The sequence below is a fragment of the Formica exsecta genome, unplaced genomic scaffold, assembly GCF_003651465.1.
Source record: "Formica exsecta isolate Colony F162 unplaced genomic scaffold, ASM365146v1 scaffold33, whole genome shotgun sequence".
Classification (NCBI taxonomy): domain Eukaryota; kingdom Metazoa; phylum Arthropoda; class Insecta; order Hymenoptera; family Formicidae; genus Formica; species Formica exsecta.
Genome location: NW_021850553.1, coordinates 445,919 through 471,436, shown reverse-complemented (window position 1 = coordinate 471,436; position 25,518 = coordinate 445,919). Strand labels below are relative to the sequence as shown.

Genomic DNA, 25,518 nt, shown 5'->3' with positions numbered 1-25,518 from the left:
ATCTGATAATTGTAATTTCAGCACGGATCGAGAGACGCCATCAAGGCAATTAACCCTAATCTCGTCTACGATGCGTCATGTTACTTCATTTTTATCGTAATTATACGATATTCATAAGCAGAGTCATGAAATTGATAAAATATTTTCTATCGCGGATATTGTATAGATAAAGATATTCTTTTCACGATATTAGAATTTTATAAATTTTGTAACAAATAAATATATAATTGTACAAGTGCGATAAATGCAATATTGATATGCATCGTCTTTTGATATGCATCAAAAAATAATCTCTTTTTAATTTTAATATATAAATATCGCGTGTATGATAATTTTATAAATATTTAAGATCTCATCATTACATTTGCACAAAGAATTATTTTAAATACAATATTATATTGCAAAAGCAAATAATAAGCACAAAATTGCAGTTAATGATGGCGTATCTAATGAACGCGAACCAGGTTTAATTACTCCCCCGGGACAATATTGTAGACGATACTTGAGGGTTTCTACGTGCTTCCTATTCCTTTGAGCCTCTTGATCAACGTGATCATAGCGACGCGCTGAACTGTTTGCGTAGAGAGGCCGATCGCGATACTATGGCAGGAGAGCCGAGTGTGGCTTGAGCGATCTCGTACGGACCCGCATAAATTAGAAGCGTTAATACGTGTTAGAGCAATCTCATCTTGGGTATTGCCCGAGGGATAGCATCGCATATCCATCGATCTATCCACTATCGCGTGTCCAACTCCGCTACCTTAACAAGAGAGTCCCTGCTCCATAAACTGTAAATTATTGATGACAAGTGGAATGATTGATATAAAATAGTATATAAAAATATATATTGGATTAATAACTGAAAATAAATCTTGCAATCCTGTGAATTTTATTTTAATTATATTTGTGACGCGATAAATGGATAGGAAGAGCGAATTTGATTTTGTGAATTGAATATAATTCTATAATGATATTAGCCTTCATTCGCATCACTTTGCCGTATATCTTATTTGCTTTGTGCACAATGACGTAATGGGAACGTGGTTATTAATTAAAAATATTTTTCATGGTCTTATTCGTGCATATATTGTAGGAACGCTTTATAACAAATTAATTCGAAATTAAAATTGCCGTTGCATGTTTGTCAATTTGCTTTAGGAAAATACGGGAGACAGTAATATATCCTTGGGAAGGAAAACATTCCTCGTACCTCTTCCTTGTCTTTTTTAATTTGAAAATTAAAAACGCGGTTAATGGATTTCGCGCGCTGCACAATTTTAATCGTCGCGGCGCGCTACGACGATGCCGTTGGCGCGGGCGCTGATTGGTCACGCCGCGCGCGCCGGTGGCGCCGATTGGCCGGCGCGCAAAAGTGCGTTCGATAGCGCGACCTCGCGCTACCCCCAGTACCCGGCAGAACCTCGTACGAGAAAGTACTTCGTCGGTCGCGTCCGTACTTTCGGAGCTCCCTCGTACGCGGACCGCGTGCGCACAGACTTCACCGTCCTCTCTTTTTCTCTCCTTTTACCTTTCCGTTTACCCACATACCGTTCCCTGCATTTCCCAAACATTTTCGACGTGAAAAATACGAAAAATTACGCGTCCTCATCTGCGCGTTATTCTCGGTCGCTCCGATTGGCCTCGTCGCGAGCGCGGGAGAAGACCGCTCGCCATTTAAGCGAATTGTTCCCTCGCGGCTGTCACGCGCGCGTCCCGCATTCCTTCCTTCCTTCCTCGCGTTTTATCGGCGTAAAGCGTTTTACATGTTGCGGTTGCGTTTTGTGCGAACGAGCTCTTTGTGTTCCGTGAATTCTCGTTTTATTCAGTGACCTTTTGTTGATTTTTACGGATTTTTCGACGGCCTGTCCACAAAAATCCACGAGTGGACACTGCGCAGACAACTTCATTGGTGAGTCTTATATATTTAGCTTTAGCTCCTTTTTTTTATACGATTATTTGTGATTCTTTTTCTATAAATTTACGAGTGTCTACGATCATGAAATTGAGGATTGAGGATTGATGAAATAAAGGACTTATGTTAATATTTTTGACGCGTTAAATGTCCGGTGCTTTGTATCGTGTTTTGATTTACCGTGTATAAAATAGTTTGCCGATGTACAGATTTTGGATTGCAAGGCGATTATATGGAGCTCCAGGTGGTATCGTTCGTTTAAGGGCGCGCGATTAGCAAAATGGAGCAGTATACCGCATGTGAACGCAATTATATCCGACACGTTAATTGTCGCGTTAATTATATCTGGTGCGTGAATTATATTTTCATCCTCTCTCTTTTCGTTTATTATTTTTTTTTTTAGTAGTTAATTTTTTTTATTATCGTTGGCAAATTAATTTCTACATGTGTACGTCGATCAATATTCGAACGAAATTATTTTATATCATGTATATATTATGACTAAATTTCTTGTCATTTTTATTGTATATTCCGTGATTAATTTATAGACTTTTTGTATGTTTATATTATAATTTTAGCATAAAAAAGTATGACAGATATGTGATTGCGAAGGAAAAAAACACATCAGAGCAAATCTTAATATAAATTGCGAGTATCGTTACTGAGTATTGAGAGATACGACGAATTAAATAAAATGCCTGCTTTTAAACAAGACGTCTATAAACTTCTCATATTATCTTTGAAAATAGATACACATACAAAGTGCCGAGTATTTAATCCTTTATTTCCAGATTTGTCTTTAAAAATATTTGCCTTTAAAACTATGTTCTTTATGCAAGATATGTGTGGAAATTATTGGCGTAATTATATCAACATAACATTGACGCCCGTGTAAACACCCAAGTGACGCTTGTGATCGCGTTAGGTCATCGTATCTGAGGTCATCGTCCGAGATCAAAAATATCGCGTCGTGAGCTTCAATATCGAAGCGTTTGCTCGCGTGACGAAAGCATATGGAAAAAGTACGTCGCGATAGATCGCAAAGATACGCGGGATAAAAAGAGATTGCCGAGACTGTCAAGGGTCGCATAGCCGACGATTGATAGTTGTACCTCAGTGTTATCACCATCGTAAATTCCCGGCAGCGTTCGGTTTACGCGTCCGTCCGCGATATTTTTCGCCGTCGTATCGTCAAAATAGAAAAATGTTTGCGTCACGGGCAGAAAGGAGCGTGATCAATATCAGGGGGTTTCTAATTCCAATAACTCTCGCGAGATGCGTATGTAACAAGGATGCTGTTATCGCGACGTGTGTAATATTTTCTCCTCGAATGAAAATTGCGTCCCGGAACTATCAATTTGTTAATAAAACATTGTACGCCGCTATTTCTGCCACGGTGAACCTTAACTGCAGCAGTTTTATTACGGAATACAGACGAATTTGAAAGGGCTTAATTCCTCTTATAAATACATTGTACGAGTTAATCGATATTCCTTTGCCAATGGGACTTCTTCTCGTTCGCCATGAAATTTATCCATTTTTAGACTTCATCCGGTCTATCCACCTTTTAGACCTTGTTCTGTTTAATGTTTAATGTTGCGACACTGCGCGTATATACAGTATAACGAATGGGAGCACGTTAATGTGACACGCGAATGCGTAATTCGTTTTGCAATAAGAGTTGGAAGTAACGAGACCACGACGACGCGTCGCCATTTCACCCCGTGATGACTCGACATCACGAATCGTGAGTTTTGCACGCTTTCTTTCTCGACGGTTCGACGAACTCTATTTTCGCGCAATTGCTAGCTCAATTTGGAGAGACAAATAATATTCTTTATCTTTTATCTAGAACACATTATTACAGAGAAAGAAGAATAATTAAAGAAATTATATGAAAATTTATCTGATACATAAATGCAAAGAAAAGATTATACGATATAAATACAATCTCGTTTCTTTTGATCGCGAACGCAAAATGGTTAAGGCAAACTTGTGTGCATCGAAGGGACGAAGTTCTTGCCCCTGTATGTGTATATATTTTCGCACACAGCCTTCTTTCTATGTAAATATTTACGTTTATATAGGGGCTTTATACGATATGTAACCTATGTATAAGGCCAATAGACGCTCGATCCGTAGGCCATGCAGGAAATAGACTTTGGTAAAAAGTACAGATTTTCCAGAGCATCCGGGAAATCAGATTGCAAGGAAGATTACAAATATCGGGAGAAACTCTACGATAAATCCTTTTATATCTCAAAATGTGGAACTCGCATATGGCTATCCGGTCCAATTATTGCTCGTATTATATCCCTGCGTAAAAGCAACGAGGAAAATGTCTAGTTTTGAATTTTAAACATACGCTACTGAATTCTGTCATACATTCCAACGCATGACTCGTCTTTCCGTCGAATTAGTAATGATATTTATTGCAACTTCTCAACTAATTGTATGCTAAAATAACGAGTTTAAATGGTGTAGTCTCGGGATTTCTTGTAATATTCACGCGATTCATTGTTAAAATAATTCGTATAATTCTAGCTTGTTAAACTTTTCGGTCAAGGGGTTATCGCATTGCAGGTATCGTCCTTTTACCTTTTAGTGTGTGTTGATCCCATTAAAGAATGAAACAACGCGCGGCATAACGCGCGAAACACGCAGTGCAACGAGTCGGACATTTTTTTGCCGCATGTCAGAGCAAGGAGGGATTCAAACGCGAGAGGGCGGAAATCTTTCCTGCCCATGCGACCGTATATCATTTCGGTTCTGCCACGTATATAAATCCAGTTATATAACGGCTCGTTTGCGTCCGTGTAAAGTGTAAAGGATAGGTCGTATAAAAAATATTTTTTCGGTTTTTCCGACATGAAAAAAGGCAGTCTGACGGGCGTTGGATGAGAACGCTGGGGATGCGAGAAAAGAGTAGCCGAATGACTATTTTTAAACCTGAAAGGTACGTGTAGTTTAAAAGCTGCTTTGTTAATTATATTTTTGCGAATAAAAATTGTGGCAAATAAAATATAATACATTTATAACTGTTAATTTTACACATTCTAAGGGGATTATAATATATATAATAATTTGTCTCTTTACTTGCGCTAGATGATTCCATATCTCTTATCGTGCATTCTCATATTTTTTCTTTCTTTTTTTTATGCTAGCAAATTCCTTCTCCCTCACCTTTGGTCTATTTTATGGCGCTAGATGTATTATCTTGTGATACGAACTCGTTTTGGGGAAGTTAGTTCTGCAGTATCAGATACACTCGAGAAGACTATCGCGCAATATCGTAGGATTCGGTGGTATAATTGAACGGAGATACTGCAAATTGGGTTTCGAAAATTTATCAATGCAAGTGAGATAAATTGCTGCTATTTAAACAATTTATTTACGATGCGGTTATATTATAATGAATTAATGAATATTATTTGTTCGCAAATAGATTTGTTATTTATAATATTTTAGATTGCATTGCCTAGTGATACATTCGTGCAACTTATATAATATATAATTCTTGGGTAAAATGTATTTGCTCTTTAAAAATATCGCACAAAAAAGATTTAATTCTTTTAAAACCCAAGCACACATTAAATATTAAATATGTTTACTTAATATATCACTTTAAACACTTGAATATTTTAAAATGAGGCTTTCAGACGAGACGCGCGTTTTTTGATAAAATATATCGCTGCTATGCAAGAGGAAACGGAGATTACATCCTATCTTATGCGAGTACTTGGCGTGACGTCTCTGCGTGCGTTTCAGAATTGTAATCGCGTTCACAAATTCTGCAATGGCTCTTTTGTATTCGCGGATTAAAGAGATAAAAAAGTCTCTGTGTCTCTCTTACAGAAAAGTATGAAACTATATAAATAATTATATCAGGAGCGAAAAAACTTTTGAAATACAAAAATCTGAATTATAAAAATCAGTATCAAATAAAAAAAAATAAAGCAAGTTTCTCTTTTTTTAAATCGATCGGATATTTGTTTAAAGATATTAGGTACAAACATTTCTCAGTTGATGGTACGCAATTATTTTGCAATTATCAACACAATTTGCATCGTTGACTTCATCCAATCTTTCGATTCCAAATATTTCGATTTTGCTGATAATTAGTCGACACTCTGTGTCCAATAGTTTGTGGCTCGTTAGAACATACAGGAAAGCAATGTCGAAACCCGACGAAGCATCCTCGGTCAAGAGAGATGATAGAGCATGATAAAAGAGAAAGAGAGAAGGGCGAAACTCGAGAGGTGCATTCGAGTATCTGTGAGAAGTGGCTGCGAGCAGGACTCGAAGAACCTACGCGAAATCTAATTCGAGTACGTACGTTCCGGTAGCGATGACAGGACCAGGGGCCTTATGCATATTCAATGTATCTGCGGCCGGAGTGCAGCTCCGGGTAACTCATTGTACTCGACTACTCGCGGCATTTGCTTCAACTCCTACTTGACGATGACACGGAGGACGGACGAAAATTGGCGGAGGGTGCATATTCGTTGGAAAGCCGAGCGCGACAGGTGAGGAAGGCACCTCTCGCCTCTTAGGCATTTTCCCACCCTACTTCACGTGCACCTGAGCTCGACTTAATGCCTCGTACCGGGGATGCACGATAAGAGCGTCCTTGACGCATATTTCCGGGAACGGCTTCCGGTTTCGAGAATATGCCCGACGGCAATGTCACGCTACAGTGATATCGTGCGGTAACCTGATGTTTGCGTAGGGATATGTGAGAAACGATGCGTTTACTCTCATTTCATCAAATTATTTTAAATGCGACAAATAAATATTACTTAACACAGAGTGATCTTAATTGACGTAATTGTTGTGGCAAGACTTGAATCTTATGCAGAAATTAATTTACTATTACGTGAGAAATTTTATACAAACATAGCCCTCTCATAAAGCTTGTGTTCTCATAAAGAAAATTAAAGTTGTATATTAGCCGTGGCTAATAAGCTTCTTGTCGTGACAAGAGAAGAGACTGTAAAACGTTACAGAAACTTGTCTTGTGTAGCTGATTACAAGACTGATAATACTTCTTGATGAGATGATCCTTTTCAACTTTGTCATGTTGATTGCTGGCGTCGGGATCTTCAATTCTGGAATACGGTCGTTTCTGCTGTCAAGGCTGTCGGATTACAGGTGCTAAGGTTTATGAACTTCGCGCCGAAGTACATAGTAATCTAAGTTTAAGAAAGCTTCTGTACTGGGCGACTACCGGGAGATCACACAGAGGCGAACAAGGAGCAGTTGGAATGGGACTTAATAGAATGCCGCGGGTGTCTGTCCTTAATCTTTGCACACTGAACTCTTGCGTCTATATCGTCTCAATTTATCTCGGAATTCTACTCGTACCTATCTGCCTAGAAACTATCTTGATTACTTAATCTCACCATACGCGTTAATTTATTTGTAATTATTTTTATTACTGTTTCTCGTGTTCGGATAGATATACTTAAAAGTTGACAAAATAAAACAGAAATTTCATTTTTATCGTCGTCGATGTGACCGTATTATTATTATATTTGTATAGAATAAAGTTCAAGATTTCTAAATTGACGTTCCGCCAAGTAAAAAGAACAACGTAACGCAAAATATACGAATATTATTATATTTGATTAAGTATTCAAGTATGAGACACGATATTAGACATTGTCTAATATCGCGTTTGAATTTGTGCTTTTCGATAAATTTCTAATTCATGGTGGATCATAAACCGAGCCTGAGTGAATATCATCCAGGCATATCGGTTATGGGTCGCTCTGCCCGACGAGGGACAGCGAACGGGAAGGGGTTGGTTTTAGGGGTCGTTACTTGGCTCTCGAGCGAAGGTGCTCTCATTGAGATTTGCATATCAATAGGAAATGTTTATTGATAGCTCGTCTCTGCCCACGTCAGAAACGTAAAAGCGGGCTAGCAAATAGGAGAAAGAGAAAGCGAGAACGTGATAGCTCCGCCTCGCGACTTCTTCGTGTATTCGTCTCATCAAGATTTACCTTCTTGTCGAGTAACAGTTTGAAATAGCCAGGAGATGCTCCTGGTATTTTCAGCATCATTTAACATCTTACGACATCCGCCCGACTGAAAGATCTTTCTAAGCCGTGGATCTATACCGGGACTTCCGGTATGATCAACATCTGTCTTGGTCAACGAACCGCTAAACAAAAGCTGAAAGCGCTTTTGCTTCTTTTCTATCTTATCGAAAGCGCTTTCTTTGAATTCAGCTAATGATACGGCTATCAGCAGCTTTTGTATGCTTTCTCCCTCTCTTTTTTTCTTTTACCAGCGAGATGATTAATATGACATCAGTTTCATCTATTGGTTATCCTTTACCATCTATTTGTTCTAATAAAAATAGTAAGAGTTTTGCATTTTATTGCTCATATTAAGAAAGTAATGTACCGGAAGCGATGCAATTTTTATTGCATATTTAATTGCATTATTTAATTGCCTCTAAAATTTATTTTCCATTTTGAATGAATTAAGCAATTATTATTAATCAAGCACAAGTATGATTATTCAATGCAGGATCTAAATACAAATTATCAATATAGATGCAAACGAGGTTTCTATATCTTCTTTATTTACATATCATTTCTCGACAACATGCAACGCGGAGAAGCGACAAAGATATCTGCACCAGGTACAAAACCCATGCATCTATCTTGCTGTTCTCTTTCCGCCTCTCTTCGCGCTATTCTGCTAGAGATCAGCTTTCGAAATTCGTGGTTTGCCTTTGGAAGCCTCGGCTTACTTTGCATACGTTCGACTATGCGGAGAATAACACACGCGGTCCCATATATAGCTCGTTCATCTCCTCCTCTCTGCGCGCTATTCTGCTAGAGATCAGCTTTCGAAATTCGTGGTTTGCCTTCGGAAGCTTACTTTGCATACGTTCGACTATGCGGAGAATAACACACGCGGTCCCATATATAGCTCGTTCATCCACTATTCCACTATTGACTTTGCACAATTCTATGTTAGTTTTGCCTATAAAAATATGCAACTCTTTATTTGCCTTTGTTTAGTCGTTGTCACGACTAGTTAGAGACGTTTATATTTCGTGTATTTACGTGAAGAAGATTAAACAGATTTAATTGATTAAGATTACACGCATTTAGAAACGCAACCACATTCGTCTGCGTGTGTGTTTTTTACTCCTTTTTCTTTCTCTCGCATTTCTTTATATCATCGCGTGAAAGATCGACTACTTATCGAAAAATGCGCGGCTCACATTTGGCAGGTGCGCTTCGCCAGGCGCTATCTATATCCTCGGTTCAATTGTACCAAGGATAACATAGGAACTTGGTTCGATATTGCACATTGCAGTCACGTAGACTTCGATCGTGCGTTTCACCTGATTTCGGATTCCTAACAGCGTCGTCTGCTCGCGACCGATACATCACGCCACAGTCCTGTTGGAACCGCCGTTTTACGCCGATTTTCACCGGAAACGTAGTTTGCTGACGATGCGCACAAACTGCTTTTTCTGCTATACATATAATTATCTTTAATTTTTAAATGATTTATATCGCGCCTCGCGGTCTTCTTTCGCTACTGCCACGGATACATTGATGACCAGGCTCAAAAATTTGAGATGAAAATTGATAAAATATCTGTAAAGCCCGATAACATCAAGTTATATAGAGAGATCCATTTTTTAAATACATAAATTCTATAAAAGTATATTAAATATAAAGGGAAATATGTACGACACACGCGCACACACAAAGCAAAACGTATATTAAAAAATACGATAATATTATATAGCGAAAGAAATATTCAATGAGAATATTTCGCGAAAATAGAAATGTGAAAAGAATGAAGATAACGATATGACAAAGACCAGTTTTTATACTTAGCTGTAATATTTGAAAAAGTGGATCTATCTTTTTTTTTGTCCATCTATTTGAATGCTCGCAGTCGGGGGCGTCTTTACGCATGAATGCAAACTGCAGTTCTGCAATGCTAGGAGCTTACACAATTGTTAAAATTCCGTTAAAATTGCGATTAATCTTTCTATTGTGCATAGATCCTTTGTGACGGTACACTCATAACGGGAATTTAGTTGCGCAATGTTTAAAATGCCATTTATGTAACGTTCATATCAACTGGCAATTTAACTTTTTTATTTTTATAAAGATCTATTTTAGCATCTTTTGTGTTTTTTTTTACTGCTCGCGCTTGAGAAAGAACAGTAAGAAATTTAGATTTTAGTTTAGGCTAGTATTTCTCTGGTGTTGGGCGAGAGTTTAATTTCGATTATTAGGGGTTGGAACGGAAAGAGACTAGTTGTCAGTGGGACAGATTCAGTCGATGCAACTGAAAAGTATGTCGCAGAAAGTATTCGGATATGTCGTTTTAGATTCTAGTGCTACTGCAGTTGGCGCTGCGAGAAGAATTGCCGTATCAATATTGTAAATTCGCAAGTTTTGCCGTACCACGTATGCTATGCACATGGTGACCACGTGATTCAGACTGGCGTGATTCCCAGCGGAGAAATAAATCGACGACAGGAATTATTTTTTTTCTGTGTAGATAGTCATTTTAAACAAAATGGCTTGTCATATCGAATGATTTATGCGACCGTGCAATATTCGGTTTAATAACAGTTCAATCTAATATCTTCAGAATTTTTTTGTAAACTTTTGTAAACGAGACTTTTAAGTAATTTAACAAGTTAATTTAAAGTTATAATAAAAGTCAAAATTGTGAATTAATTGTCTATATTCATGATTCAACTATAATAATTATCGTAGCACAACGAGAGAGAAGTATTAATCTTTAAATTATTATTTCACTTTGGAAACTATTCACTCGTTTCTTCATTATTCTTTAGACACCGTCTTCTCCTTTACCGTCGAAATATCTGTTATAACAGCGGGTCCTATCCACATGCAACCGAGTTGTCTCGAATCGCACGCGAGATGGAAGTGAGTTTTGATTAAAGTTAACACCATGTCCGCGGGAATCACGTCACATAACTCGCGATCGTTCTTCCGCCTCTTCTTCCGGTAAACAACGATCGACCGCGGTTGGTTCGCTCGGGTTGGTATCTGGCTCGGCGCTTTGTTGTCTCACCGGTTGTTTCCACTTGAGCGATCCACGATGTAAATTGGATTCACAGAATCAGAATGGAAATTCGTTGGTACGTAAACCGCGCGGTTCCTCGAGCTCTTTTTCACATCGTGCACGTACCTCGATCTTGGTGGCTCTGGGTATTCTCGAGGAAGATGGGAGGGGGATCAGCGGAGGATGAGGGGAGGAGATGTTCTGGCGGGTTGCGAAGGGTGATCGCATTGATTCTTTCGCCGAAGGGCCGGTGGTGCCTGGTACAGAGAACGGTTTTCAGCCTCCGCCGTCACCTTCTCTCGCTCGCTCTTTTCGAGAGCTCCCTCTCGTTCGATAATGGAGGCTTGCACTGAGATACCTGCTTGGCCTGCCTACCCGCTTATGCCAGTATACATCGTGCGTGTATGTGTGTGCACATATTTGCAGATGTTCATATATATGCGAATGATGGTGTTCGCGCGCGTGTGTATATTTGTGTGTAATGTACTCTCTCGTGAGCTAAGACGTACGTATTGCGATGCATCGAACGAGAGAGGGATACGGAAGCAGGGCACTTTGCGTGATTGGGCCAGCTTCGTGAGGCACGACGGGTCTTAACCTTCTCGTATCTTACTTGCCTGCCTCGTGAAGTCTCACCGATCGCTTTCATCGAAACTTTCTTGACACCCAGTAGTGCGAAGCGCTAAGCCGAGCCACGCATGGCTGGCAGTAACGGGAGATAATGGAGGAATCCTTTCCGGATTCTAGTCTAATCCTGTTTTATTATGGAAGAGTAGTCTTTGTCCAGTAGAACAAGGAAGCATGTGTCAGAATGCATGCAATATCCGCGTTAGGAGATCCGCGTTAGGAGATATTCTCTAGAAAATGCATCAAATATGAAATTACGATTTTTATGTTAAAGTTTTGTGTATTTTATTTAATTATATTTTTAAACTATTTTCGGACACACGAGTTTAGTTCTTAAAAAATTTATCTTTTAAAAGAGTTTTTCGCAAATTTTTAGCTTACATTTCTACATTATTTTTTTTATTACAAAAAAGATTCGTAATTTTATTTAAAAAATGGTGAGATATATTTACAAAAAGAAGTGAAGAAACTGTAACAATTTATACACAATCGTACAATAGATATCACGGGCGAATATCACTTCTCCCGTATATTTTGACTCGGAGGAATTTCTTCGCACGATTGCAGAAAGCAGTTAAAGTCATCCGAGCGTCGACACAGGAGATGACATCTCCCTCGCTTCGCGCGCTCAAGGCCGTCACGCGCGCAATGTTTCCTCACTTCGCGTTGCGATCCAGGAAATTTCACTGCCGCGTATGAACATGTATATGATAATGGCGCTTTGTGCTGCGAAGATGATTCCCAGAGGATCTTTCCGGGACGCGCCGACGCCGGCATTGTCGGTTTGCCGCGGTTATCGTTCGAAGCACATCTACCACGCGAAATTACTTTGACGAATTAATAACACTCTGCGGATTCTTGTTAACTTCAACGAGAAACTTCGAGTTTCCACAAACACTAGCGTTATATTTCACGCCATAGTGGAACAATTATACTCGTACGAATGTAACACGAATGTGTAATCACTTTCCATGGAATTCTTTCACTTTATCTCAACGGATATTTCTCTTTTTTTTTTCGTCATCGAACGTCAGAGAGAATTATTCGTTATTATTTCAATTGTTTGCGAATATCGATATTATCCGTCTTTTCTCGAGCGTAAAAAGCTATCCCAGCTCTTTGTAAATCCTCGCGAAAGGCACTTTTCTCGATTGAGAAGAGCCATATAGCGTCATCTCTCTCTTTCTCACCCCTGCCTTCATCTTTCCCTTTCTCTCACCAGTGGTAGATTTCCGACACCGAGGTTCCTCCACGTTTATCGAGAAACGGCGGTGGGTTGGGTGGTGGGTAATTTGGTTACGTGAAGTATTTTTATCGAACGGTATCGAAAGACTTGTACGTAGCGATGGCGCGTGCTTTCGCCTTTCATGGAGAATTCGAAGGCGCCGCTACTAATTCAGAAATCTCTCGGACTCGCGTTACGGAAGGGTCCACGTAAATTTGTTAACATCATGATACATTTTACGTAACGAGATCTACGAAGCGATTACTTTCTCGGCGGGAATTGTGTTTCAGATGCCGCCTCGTTTCACGCCTCGGTGTTCCTCGCTTTAAACGTTAATTTCCATTCGTACAGAATTTCTCAAGCATCCTCTACTTTATCGTGACTTTGGGATTATGAAACGCACGGTCTATACGGAAGTCAAGAATAAAAGTTTTCGCCATGAAACTCGTTATCACAGAAACGTATCGCGTGGTTCAGAATGGCTACTAAGTTTTAAAACGTTCTCGAGCCTCTCGCGAGAAAAATAACTTCACAGTTTTAAAGCATCATAATTTTTACATTTGCTATCACTTTTCCCTCTAACTTTGCGATCGGATAGTAATATCCCCAGCAACATCGGTATTCATTTTCAAGATAGGGTCCTTTTTTACAGTCAATCTGGATAAATAAAATTTCTTAATTTAGTTTGGATTTTATTGTTTCGAGCCTCATATATTATTTGATCCCATTCACGATAAATGTCGCAATTAGCATTAAAAAACGACTCGTCTTAAACAACATGCTAATTCGTCCTATCTTTTGCGGATCAATGAAGAATCCGAATAACGCCCATGCCGGAGGACGTGGGCGGGAAACCTGCGGGAGAAAAGCAGGTAAAATCCTGGCAAGAGAGAGAAATATTCCACGCTTGTGGTAGCGTTTGCCGCATTCCGCAGAGATCATTACGTCAAATAACAGAAATCTTTCCACTCTTGCCCATCTACCCTCCTTCAATGCCCTGCCCCCCTCTCATTCATCATCCTCTCATCCTCCCTGCGCTATTCTCTTCTGCTCACTCGCGCGGTTATTTCGGCAGTCGATTCTATGTCTCGTACGGTCTGTTAGTCTAACTTTGTGCATTGCCGCTGACTGCTGCAATGGAGCTCTTACTGCCTGCAAATGGCGTGGAATATCGTGCGCGCTCAGGTACAGTCAGCTTTAGCGACGTAATTCGTCAGCGCGATGCGGACAGGTCTCAATGCACCTGTATTAAACGGTGCGCAAACGACTGATCTTCGTGCTCGAACGTCATCTCTTGACGGGAGTTTCGAGCAATCGGGAGACAGTTGGTGTATTCGCGGAAGACGTGGGAGTGAGATCCCCTTTATAATTTACGAGGCATATTATTTCCGATCAAAATCACAATTAATGACGGATCATAAGAAGATGCAAGGGTACAAATGATTTCTATTAATATTTCAAGAGAGTATATATATAAATATATCCTTTGCCGAGACATATCGCAAAAGTTGTGTCGATCGAACTTGGCGTCAAATTTAAACTTCTTCCACATATGTTTCCCTATATAACAATTAGTCATTTCGCTGACGTATAACATTTCGCGGTAATAGCCGATTTTAGCGCGGCCTAAAGCCGATTATACCCGCGGCCGAATAATTCACGGTTAATTGTAGGTGATATAAATTGTCGCTGTACCGATCTACTGCGATGCAATTAGTAAATATGGAATTAACGATCTCTGCGCTAATGCACGATGCAACATTATCGCGCAACCTTTCGTGAATATGCATGCGTTTTGAAACCCATGGAGAGGATTTCCCACACACATACACACACACACATGTTCATGCTTTTACGGCTCTTCGCCAACGGCACCTGAAAAAGATTGTACGTTAATTGTTTGATTACGTTAACAATTCAATTAGCTACTCCGGCTCGCAATTAAACCGGCTTTGAGATCATAGTCAACTCTCGCTATGTTGCAATCCCGGATAATTTTAATTTTCAATAATGTGCAGGCGCGCGTATTATATTGCTCCCATGCCAGTTTCATATACAATTGAAGGTTTGGATAAGCATCAAGTAAATTTATTACTTTGGTTTAATGAATTGGGAATCGATAATGAAGGAATCAAATGAATATATTAATTATTCCACCTCATTAGTCAATAAAAATATTTACACACTTCTCGATGATTTCCGTAATGTTCGCATATACGCATTTGTTTGGCTCTTGCATTCTAGCTTGCAATTACAAAAGGGTAATGCGGAAACGCTTCTCCTCGAACATGCACGGTATTCAGAACTAACGAATAGCACGCGAGAGGAAATGTATACGCGTCTGCATATCAACATAACGCACGCAAATCGCGTCTCGCGCTACCATCTGTCAGAGATTCCGTTAATCTACGTGAGAGGCAAGAGGGCGAAAGTGGAAGTACGAGAATTCAATATCCGTGCTGGTTCTCGCAAAATGCTTGTTCCTGATTTATCCCACTATTTTATGCCGCGCCTCTCAATCGGACTCTTCGCAATTACAGCGGCTCCGATCCCTGATTACGGACGATCTTCAAGCAATCGAATCGCGTTTGCAGAGAGCGCCGATGCAATCACGTACTGCTATGCGACGGCAAATGCTTTTTGTCGAATAATTTCATCTCTCTTTCGTTGCAACTTAGGCGCAGCGCCTTCCTACGTATGGTTCTCGCAAAATGCTTGTTCCTGATTTATCCCACTATTTTATGCCGCGCCTCTCAATCGGACTCTTCGCAATTACAGCGGCTCCGATCCCTGATTACGGACGATCTTCAAGCAATCGAATCGCGTTTGCAGAGAGCGCCGATGCAATCACGTACTGCTATGCGACGGCAAATGCTTTTTGTCGAATTAGGCGCAGCGCCTTCCTACGTATAGAAGAGGCAACCAACCCTCTTACCCTCTACTGCCGCTTCGTTACGTGCGCGCGCGTAAACGTGACTAGACATTTTTCCGCAATTGCACCAATTCACCTGGCTGAACAGATCTCGATTTTCAGTAATTTTACGGAATTCAGGCGGGTCGGCATCGTCATCTTCTCTTATTCGCGTGTGATTATACGCGCGCGACTCTTCCGGTTTATTTCGTTCCGAGCTCAAAGAGTGAAAGCGGACGGGAAGAAAGAAGTAAGATGTAATAAGTAGTAGGAGTTGAGTTAGGTGTGTCAGACGCCGGTAGCGAAAGATTGTGAGTTATGGTAAGAAAGGAGGGAAGATGCAAGAAGCGAGGAAGAAGAAGGATCCATACAATCTCTAATGCTGAAGCAGGACGCTTTGAAAAAGTAGAAAAGACTTATGTGAAGTAAACTGGTATGAAAAGTTCGATTTGATTGAACTCCGGCGCGATACCAGCGAGAAAGCTATACCGGGTGTAGAAGTTTCCGCGAATTTCAAATAATCCCGAATGGGATGCAATTTGCGGAGACAGAATTCCGACGTTCAACTGACAAAAGTTTGCTGTATCCAGCGTTTTCGCGAAGATAGGTGCTTTCGCGCTACGGAACTTGCTCTACCGCACGCCAATTTGATCGAGACTTCTCTTTATTTCGTAGAACACACATATACGTATTTTTTCGTACATATATGTAATACTTTATTAAACTTCTATAATATACTGCTGTTTATAATCCACTTTATTTAGCTTTTTATGAAATATATTAATATTAATAATCGATTTGTTTGTAATATTCGAACTGTAGATTTGTTTTTTTCGAATTTAAAAACCGTGCCTTTGTATTGTGATTTTCATTTTGAATTGATCGAGATATCTCGAGTATCCGATGTCGTTAAAATAAAATTAAATGGGAAGGCACATTTACATTCCTTCTTGTATATGTGTCAGGTTACTTGCTAACGGTGAAGGCAGAACACATTTCTTTGCCTAAGTCATAAATTATGGTCGGCTCTTACGTTCATTCATACGTTACTCATGAACTTATCAAGTGACATAATCGACCCTGTTCTCACAATAACTCAATGGAAACATTTTGCATCGAACAATACGAGGCGTTGCCTCGTGCATTTTCCCGTTATTGTTTGTGAAATCGTTGCAGTTTTAGGCAATACAGATCAAATCTGTAATGGCAGAAGTTCGTCCCCGCGTAAATCCGTCCGATCAATAGAATTGAAGCCAATCAAATGCAAAGCGCGTGTTTCTATGGAAATATATCGTAATTGGTTTTGCTATAATGGACTTAATTGCCAGATAAATTTACCATGAGATAAGACAAGGGACCCTTGATATGTTTATCTATTTATCACCGACCGCAGATTTTAATGGAACCTATCGAGAAACGCGAATTCGACCCGACAAATCATTGCCGACCCGCGCGTTATATTCGTGGGAAAATCGAGCTGTCCAACCCCAATCCCGAGGATCCCAAGGATCCTGCCCTGCTCTTTTCTAAAAGGCTCGGGTTTTTTTAGGCCATTTTCCTTGCATGCCTTCTTCGAGACACCTTTGACAGGTATGGTCGCCGAACACGTACAGGATATATTTCGGCGCACAAGGGATGTGGTTTTATAATATCTAGATCGATTCTCTTGTGAAATCATATCATTGCAGGGATGATGCTGTCTTTTTCTCACCGTGTAGTCTTACATATAGCCTATATATATAAGTTTTATATATAGCAAAGAGATATATAATATACGTTGTGTCTAAGCCGCCTGTCTTCCCTCTGAAATCATAAATCCACGACTTCGCGACGTTCCTGCATTATTTGTATTTAATATTCAGAAAAGTAATCCTTTCGCTAGCGAGCAAGTGTAAAAGCCGTAAAATTAAATCGGATTGTGATTTCTTGTGTAAAAAAAAATTCATATTTGATCAACACTTTATAAATCTCATGTTTCGTGCGCGATTGTTCAAGATAACGAAATATACTGGCAGGATATCTGACAAGTGGCAATTACATGCAAATTTATTTTCACACAACTCAACCTCTGACCAAGGGCATAAAGATTATAGCCGTAGAGTTTCGCGTCTGAGATTTTTCGAGAGAATCAAGTTTATTCTATAATTAAAACGGTTATTATGTGTGTATCGGTTTATTTAAAATTATAGACTTCTGGTAATGATCGATACTTGACGTTTTAAAGTCAAAGACAAGAAAGCCAGTCAAACCGTGTTATATCTGTGAAAAAAAAAATTAATTTGATTATTCGAGGTAAATTGCGCTTTTCAGTGGATGAAGTCGTCAGCCGAATGCACCTTTGATCGATATTATTCGTCGACGTTTCGCCGCTTTAGCACAGTGACGTTAACCCCTGCCGACCGATACCGCAGTCTTTGCGGTATTGCATTCCTCGCTCCTTCTCGCCCCTGATAGAGGAATTTACCGACGACCCTCGGGGTATCCGTTAATCTCGAGATCAATGGATTAAAGTGAGTTCGTGCCGTCCACACGAGAGCGCGGAAGAGCCGGGCTGATATCAACCGGCGCCCCAAACGTTTCGTCGTTGCACCGAATACTATCATGGCAGGGAATACAAATGGCATGTCCACAATGGAAATAACAAGCAGAGTAATTTCTCTCAGCGATAATTTCTTTCGATATTACGAGAAGAGAAACTGGAAAAGCATTGCTTAATTTCTCATCAAATATTTTTCTTTTTTTTTCCCTTCAATATAGATGTATAATTAAAGATTTGCTTAAATGGTGAATATTCCTTTTTGCGGAAAAAATTTTTTTGTCAAGATTGCGTTGTATATTTTGTTTATTATTTCTTGAATTTATTATTTCTATTCATGATTAATTTATCAAGTATTGTTTCACGATACATCCGTTAATCTCGAGATCAATGTATTAAAGTAAGTTTCTTATTCTAACTGTGAAGAGCTGACGAAACGAGCTGTCTTCGCTTCCCCTGTCTTGCCTCTTTTGCTCCTCTCTCTTTCTCTCATCTTCCGCTAGATCCAACATCAGACTTGGATATGAGCCTCGGTGCTTCGAGGCGGAGCCCGTATTTCTCGACTAATCTCGAATTCATTGTCCTGTGCTAACACGAGATAACTGAAGCGTTCGATAATAATTCCATAGTCAAATGAAACGTTTTGGCGGCATGATGATTAAGTCATGTCCGAGATTAAATATATAACAAAAGCAAAGTATGCATATTCAAACGTCATCGCTTAATGATGAGCTTTAATTTGAACTAGCGATTTTCAGACCAATATTGCAGGCAATTCAGTCAAGCATGCAAAAAAGAGAGATACCCAATTTTTGAATATAACTATAAGATTTCTCTTAGCTTTAACCGTTAAAGTCCATTTATAAAGATTAGATTGAGGAAATCCGTTTGCATCGGATCTGAAGGGCTCTGGGAGTATTACTCCATTCACGGTTTCTTCAACTCGTCCGTGTTTGTAAACATAGGAACACGCCGTCAGGATTACTCATACTATGGCTACCGGTCCTACGAGGAGCTCGCTATACCGGTCTCTCTTGAACCGTCCTCGAATTCATAGCCGGATCATTCTCCAGAAGCGTCGGAAAGTTAGATCGAGAGACGGAGTGGGATAGACGAGGACAAAGAGAGAGAGCTGGTTGGTGGGACGGTTTCGAATACAACGTAATGAAAAGAGATGTATACGACCGATGTGTGGTCGCAGGGGCGAGATTTTTTAGAGGAAGGAAGAGAAGCGCAAGAGTAAAGAAAGAGAGAGAGAGAGAGAGAGAAAGAGAGGTGAGGGACGAGTCGACCAAAGCGAGAGAAGATGCTGTAGAGGGACTGGAGAGAATTGCGAGACCATCGTGGATGGTAGGAATATGCTGACGGGAAGGGAGCAAAGGGAGAACCTTGGTTCCGCCATAGTAGTGGGGATGGAACGTGGTTTGTTCACTTTCCCGAACGATCAGCTCGCTTCCTCAAGGCGCGGTCGTGACCCCCGAACGCTCAGAGAATCATTGCCGATGTGAAATTTTGCCAGACGATCGTTTTATGATTTTACATCCGTTTATCGCGTCGTATTTTCATCGGCTTCGGATTGAGTTATCCGTCGAATCGCTGCCAAATCGACGACGTAATTTCGCGCATGTTTGTTTAAGCCACGAATTAAAGATACAACTATGGCATTTCTTCGCATACTTTTATTCTATCTCGGCCATTAATCGCGAGTCATTAATTTCTATTCCTTCTCTTACGAAATATCGCACGAAGGACACGTGGATTAATCATGGTAATTAATAGGAGGTGTCGAGTGATTTTAAACGCTAGTCTTCATTCGCACGACATTACTGTAGATCGTATGCCTTTATAAAACTTGGCGATTGTGCAAGATTTACAATCAACTTTGAACTTCGAAACTACCGTAACTCGTAACACGAAGTCTGGGCGAAACATTACGCGCACGTGGAACGCGAAACCGCGCCGTGGAAGAAACTCGAAAGGTCGTCACGTAGCTTCGAGGGGCAAAACTAGGATTTGCATTCGACTGCTGTCGAACGCATCGTTGGAGACGCTGTTTCAAAAACCGGTTTTTCAAAATCGCACGAACCGTCGGCCGACACAATTGACGCGCTACTGTCGTATCGATCAATTTATATTACGGTTTTGCGATGCTTGTAACGTTGAGCAGTGTTGTTTGGATAGTGGTGAACGCAATATCGAAGTTAGAAGCACAATCTAAGCTTGTTGTGTCGTTGACATCCGGGGACATGCTGGACCGAGCAAACTTCGGTATTGCTACGAGTTATTACTAAGAGTATTGTAGCGTGTTGAAGGATATATCTTGGATATTCGGGCGTCTGGTTACGGCGCGAGAACTGTATTTTATATTACATAATGTCATTTTATCGATATACCGATATATTTTCGTCAAATCGTAATACGCGATATATCGAAGAAAATTCACCGCGATGATAGAATTTCGTGATATTCGCCGATCCATTGCTCAAGTGCGAATAACAACCGCTCGCGGATAAGTCGTTTTTTTCTCGACGACGAACGAAGGCGGCAAAATTCCGAGACAATACCAGACTTTGCGCGCCAAGCGGGGTGGACATCGATATCGTGTTTATTCGATGTAGATGGATTCCCTAAGAGTGGCTTGTCGCCTGCGATCGGACGAGAGAGAGATTCTCCAAGTCGCGTCACCCGTCGCGATGTCATCACATCAACGCTTTTATCTCGCCCGCGCGATCCTTTAGGCGTTCCTCCCATTGTTTTTTGCTCGCCCGATGAAAAAGCGTACGGCTTATCGCCGTATATTGGATTCTCATCACTCCGCGATGATAACTCTTGTCGACCGGACCCACGGAAATGCGCCCCGATGCCTCTGACAGCGGTCTCCAAAGTTTGGCAATGCCCGACACGTCTCGCCCGCATACCGCACATTCGACCGCCTATCACTCCGGCGTTCATTCAATTGTTTGTTATGGGTTTCTATTATCTGATATACAGGCTGTTTGATGAAGGATCAGGATATAGGAAATTACGGAACTGTGAGGGTTGTATATCTCTTCTCCGTTCTAAGAGTTCACGTCTGACATTGCCGGTCAATCTATTAATTAATACTACAAGTCACGGTACAGACCCAAAAAAAAAAAATTTCGATGCATTATCATATTACCATTATGTCACAGTGTATTGATAATTATGTATTAACATGTACAGCCGATAATCATGAAATATTACACAAGCGTCTTTAGACTTGCATCAATTAGAATTCACGGCGGACATGTTATTATTTAGTAGCGTCTATCGCGCGAGATATAATATTCTGTTATTATGTATCGTGTCAGGGCGTATCGGTCTATCCTACTGAAATATCCCGGAGCCCTTCTCCTAAGATCGGCTACCCTGATCGAATTATAGTCCTTATGTCCTAAGACCAAGCTGATGCTTCTACGAGGCTTACACGAGGCGCGCCTGAGCCTGAGAGACGTCCAAGGTGAACCGGTGTTCAGAGAGCACCGCCAACGAATACCTGTAGGTACTCTACATACACCGTGGCTTGAGAGTTACGGACGTACATCGCGCGTGTAATCTTAGGTCCTTGTTACAGCATCTCGAGGAAGTATGTTGGCGAATTCCGAATTCAATGTCATTGTCTCGATAAAGCGTAAAATTAAATAACTACTGAAAATATTTATATAAATATGCCGCGCGATGTGTGCAGGTAATATTCAAAAATAGATAATTCTGCACTGATATACAAGTTGTAACTTTTTTCCTAAAATTTGTTTAACATGATAAAATTCGACTGATTACAATTTCATGTATGACGCAATGTATGAATAAACATTGTGTAGCATGAATGAAATTCTGTAATGAATGAAATTCTATTCGCGCGCAAGTTTTATATGCCAACCGCGTTAAAGCACGCTTTGCATTGCAGCATTAATATGTCAGTAGTTAAAATATACTACGATAATACTCGTATATAATACTCGTATATCTTGAATTATTTATTTCACTTTTTTATAAACATTGAATTACTTTATATTGTAGTATTTTTTTATATAAAAGTTTGTAATCGTATGTCACAATAATTACGCATACAAACTCTTATGTGAAAATTTCATTTTTATGGATTTTTATGTTGCTAGAATTTGGCGTATATAATAATTATTGCTACAGGTGTCATTTTCTTCTCAAAGATATTAATTTAATTAATTAAAAATATATGTTTTCTTTAGTGACAAGAAGATAGTATTAAAAACTTCTGCAGGTATTTTTATCGTTTGATTTCTCGTCACATCCTACATTTTGAGGAAAAATTTAAAAGTTTTTCTGCGTATCGTTAGATTATTCTGTTTGAAAAACCAACTTCTCCATAAATTCCGGAATACGCGAATTCGCTGGCCTCGATATGTTCTAGAAAATATATCCTGCAAAAGATACGAATTTTGTTTCCGGAGAATAAGCGAGTTAATGGGTGGACAGTGCTCCCACATATTTCGCACGATCGCAACTTCATCGTGTTCCCGTTACTTCTGCAGTCGTTAATTAACGAGTAGATGGTTTTTCGATAAACGTTTACGTCGTTGTGACGCCGTAGAAAGCTTGGCAACGGACGACTCGAATTGTAACCATCGAGAGTCCTGCAACTACTCCATTATCCACAGCTTCGTCATCGATCGTTTCTCACGAGAATCGCTAAGCCAAATAATAAAAAAAAAAAAATGTATTCTTATCTTATGCGGTAGGGATAACCGCGATAACCGTTTCTCTCTCGTAAGTCTTCCACTCCGGTGGAGGAAAAATTTCGCCGTTCGCACACGCGCTCGCTTGCGGACGCGAGATCGAACGTTAATCTACGAAAGCGATTTACGAATCCATAAATCCGCTTCCGGGCAGAATTTCTTGACGGAGGTTTGAACGAGACAGGAAAAACGTCGATGTAAAAAAAAAAAAAAAAAAAGTATAAATGCCGGCGAGAAAAAGTTTTATTCCCCTCCTCTACCCTCATTTCTCAATGTCGAATCAGACAGTTCGCAAACGCGCCGAAGACGTTATAAATTCACGTGTCCGGCAGAAGCATGTGACCCGGGCCGCACCTGCACCTGCACGTATCTGTGTCGCAGCTGTGAGCCGCAATGCTCGGAAACGATAAATCGAATCTTAAGAAATGGCCGAACGGGACTGCGGTTCCGTGGTTTCCTGACATCGCAAATATAAAAGATCTATTCATCTATCAATACATTGAGAAAGGGAATCAAAATGTGACAGGAAAATATATTAACATCATTTATAATCAGTAAATGTGAGAAATAAAATTACGAATTTTAGAATCACGATTACGGATCCTTTCGAAATTTGGCTTTTCTCGAGTCATTGTAACAGTTACGCTACTGCTGTTCCAAATATCGATGACCTGAAAGCAAAGCGGTCTTCGATACGTACGTGTTTGCTTGCAAAGAACGCTGCTTTCTCGTACGCGCCGGAAGTATCCTTTGGTTTGCGGAGCGGCTTGCGTGGTCGAGTTCAGAGTGTCACAAACCCTGGCAATTTGCTTTGCCAGCGTTTGGTGGCCCGCACGTGCCGATCCGACAAAGGCGGTTTGTTGTCGGAAGAGGACATCTCGAGGTTGATAACCGAAGAGAGGAGCAAGGGCGGACCTTGCCGTAATCGCGAACTTTCGATCGCGACGCGGGAAGCACGAGGATTAAGCAATAGGATTACCTCTCGCTACAGCGGACGCTCCTTTATGAGTTCGTAATGGAACGATAAAGCAGCGGTGATTTACGAGGGCCGATAAACGAGATACCAAGACCGGGGTTCCCGGTTATTTCGGGCGATTGATAACTTTAAGTTGTTAATTTCTCGTGCGCGCGGGTGGCACGATAAGAGAAGTAGTTAAATGGATTTTCCGCTTTTATCAGTGATTCCTATGCCTCTGTTAATTTCGCGCTGCCAATAATACTTAAAATTTTTTGAGTCGATAGTTTACTATAAATTTATGACCCGGTGAACAGCGATTCTCTGGCAGAAAATGCATTGCGGGCTGAAAATGTTTTAGTCGCAAAATATTGTATACACGACAGGTACAAAAGACATGTCAACGTCAATAGGTTCTGAAAAAAAACTGAAGTTGATCGTATCGTAAAGCAAATAATACTAAAGGGAGAAAGAGAAAAAGAGAGAGAAAAAGAGAATGGAAATGCTGTTTCATCGAAAAAAGCTTCGGCCCGTATATCGTAGTTTATAAAGCATATCGAGCGAAGTGCATATAATTATTATGTGCATGTTGTATACTGCATTATCGCGAGATGGCGGGTATTTTCGGTATCATTAAATTTATATTATTCGCTTGCATATTAATCATGTTCAGAGTGCCGAATCTATAATATATCTATTGTACACTCGGGTAAACCCCAGTAAACGAATGTATCGGTTTACTATTACGCTTCATAAATATCGCAGTTATTATTGGCTATCACACAATATCTAATTACAGTTAGTTTAATTATCGTATATTTAAGGCATTTATTGTTGTCGTCGCCGACAAAATACTCGGTAATAATTGTTGTTGTAAAAGCAGGTATCACGTTTAAATTAATGTCCAAATATCACGTAGGTACAGACTTCGACGATCTCATCATTCAATGCCGGTCAATTCCTTTTTTTTATCCTAGATTTGCGCAAATATATAGCGAACATGATGTAAACGGTAATTCGTTAACTCTGAAGCGCTTGCAAGTATTTCATTACAACGTCGACTATTGTTGGACCGCAATAATCGAATACTTGTATTACAAAATTTATTTATTAACTTATATTATAACAATCTCTGGCCATCTGATCGATGCCTGATTTACTCAATTGAAGTGTCAATCAGAGATTTGCGGATTATTTCCGGCATGTGGAAAATCTCCGTAAATCGTGCTGATTGGTAGCACACGCTGACAAAGGCTGACAGGAGTCTACTATCGACGAGTCACAAAGTCGGTTGATATCTCCTGACGGTACCGATCTATTTCCGAAAAAAAAAAAAAAAAAAAACCCGGTACCGTCCTCGCATCGTTGTATACATCGACCAGACATTCGACACATTGACGATAGCAAGAACGACGACAATGACGATGACGCTGCCGATGCGATGCGCAGCGACGATATCGGGGGATGTCGCCTCCGGTCGAATTTACAAGCGCGATTTCGCATACGGTGTCGCGTCATATTTTAATTAGCGGAAT

At 40.2% G+C, this 25,518-nt stretch overlaps 1 protein-coding gene across 4 annotated transcripts in view; it reads left to right on the top strand.

The window, feature by feature from the left end:
• The first annotated feature begins 1,422 nt into the window (after positions 1 to 1,422).
• The window catches only part of LOC115238270 (protein turtle), a 212,694-nt gene continuing 188,598 nt past the window's right edge, over positions 1,423 to 25,518 (top strand). For all 4 annotated transcript variants that reach the window (XM_029811939.1, XM_029811938.1, XM_029811937.1 and 1 more), the window contains exon 1: positions 1,423 to 1,909. The gene's annotated coding sequence lies outside the window, so the exon portion shown is untranslated. The remainder of the gene's footprint in view (positions 1,910 to 25,518) is intronic.